This window comes from Schistocerca serialis, chromosome 1, assembly GCF_023864345.2.
Source record: "Schistocerca serialis cubense isolate TAMUIC-IGC-003099 chromosome 1, iqSchSeri2.2, whole genome shotgun sequence".
NCBI classification, from domain to species: Eukaryota; Metazoa; Arthropoda; class Insecta; order Orthoptera; family Acrididae; genus Schistocerca; species Schistocerca serialis.
Window position 1 is genome coordinate 384,745,916 of NC_064638.1, and position 1,919 is coordinate 384,747,834.

At 44.7% G+C, this 1,919-nt stretch overlaps 1 pseudogene; it reads right to left on the bottom strand.

Annotated features, from left to right (window-relative positions):
• Positions 1 to 272: 272 nt before the first annotated feature.
• On the bottom strand, positions 273 to 390 carry LOC126428907 (5S ribosomal RNA; annotated as a pseudogene).
• Between the last annotated feature and the right edge of the window lie 1,529 nt (positions 391 to 1,919).

Sequence of the window (1,919 nt, forward strand, 5' to 3'; positions counted from 1 at the left end):
AAATCTATGGAACACTACTAATAGCACCCGACAATTAAAGCTTCCTAAAAGCAAGTACACGCGCAAGAAGAAGTGTCAAGTAAAAAAATTCAGTTAATACTTAAATTAAGGTAGCTCGCTGCACAGCAGACGTGAAGCAGACGGCAGTTACGACGACACTCGTGATCAGCACACCGCACTCCTGGCAGTATGTCGGTTTACGAGACCGGAGCCGCCACTTCTCAATCAAGTAGCTCTTCAGTTTGCCTCACAAGGGCTGAGCGCACTCCGCTTGCCAACAGCGCTCGGCAGACTGGATGGTCACCCATCCAAATGCTAGCCCAGCCAGACAGCGCTTAACTTCGGTTATCTGACGGGAACCGGTGTTACCACTGCGGTAAGGCCGTTGGCACTGTAAGATAGAACTGATGAAAATAATTTATTTCACAAAATGCCTTTACAGGCCTTCGACATATTCTCTATTCTTGCTTATTATAGCTTCCCGACGTTTTGCAAACATCTGCATTCCGTGTTGGACCTCTTCATTGTTGAGCTGTCTGATTACTCAGGTCACCTCGCTGGAAGCTTTGTCAGTTGTATCAAAAAGTTTTCCACGGACTTGTTCGGTCAGTTTAGGAAACAAATTAAAGTTTGGTGGCCTTATATCAGGACTGCGTGGTGCGTGGGGAAGTATTTCTCATCCACATTTGTCGAGCGTTTCTCTCTCTCACTGGTAGGGCACTGTGCGCTAGTGCATTATCGCTCAAAGTAAGGACACCAGATGCAAGCATGTAAGGCTTTCTTTGACGAATTTTCGCGTGAAAACCATTTTACAGAAACAGCCTGTGTGTAGTATGCATCTCTCACAGACCTCCCCTGGGGCACTCTATTCGTAGCGATGACTCCATTTTTGTCAAACGGAAAGATCGTCATCATTTTCACGTTTGATTGGTATCGGCGGATTTTTTTCGGTCGTGAAAAGTGTGGACTTTTCGATTGTGACCTTTGAGAGTGCGGTTCTGCCTCAAATTCTCGTCTCCAGCTTTCATAAAAAGCAAAAATCCTTTCCAGAAACTGTTCTTCTTATCGATAACGCTGAAACAACTCTTCAGCGATTATTTTGAGAGCTGTTTTATGCTCTCCACTCTGGTCATGCGGAATCTGTCTGGCAGCAATTTACTCATCGTTAACTTTTCAGTTACGATTCTGTAAACTGTAGTGACAGATATTCTCGCCTAATATGCAATACCCTCACATGTTTTTCGTCAATCCTCTCCTTAAAATGTCATTAACAACAACCTGATAGGTGTAGTCTGTTGTATTTGATGGCCTTTCACTTCTTGGGTTGTCCTCAAGGCTTACCCAGCCCTCACGGAAACGAGCAAACGACAGTGATACTGGGCTACAACGTACTGCTCTATTCCATAACACCTCCCTCAAACGGGTTGTAAACTTCCTTTGGGTTTTTTTCAACTTGGGGACTAGACTTTGATTTAGGACCGCTGGTCACTAAGTTTAATCCGACCTGCCTCGGTTTCAGCTACAATTTTAAAACTGAAGTACTCACGACACAGCCACGCGAACCACCAAAACATATACGACCGTCACACCTAAAGTTCCACTCACAGCTGACATAAATTTCAACTTGACTATGCCACCGTAACGGTCGCGCATGCATAGTGTGCAGGATTTGCCATTTTAATAGCACGGCTTACCACAATCGCGGAGCATTGGTATTCTGTTTATGTATATACAGTGTGATCCATTCTACGTGACCGAGCAAATATCTCACGAAATAAGCGTCAAACGAAAAACTACAAAGAACGAAACTCGTCTAGCTTGAAGGGGGAAACCAGATGGCGCTATGGTTGGCCCGCTAGATGGCGCTGCCATAGGTAAAACCGATATCAACTGCGTTTTTTTTTAAAATAGGAACCCCC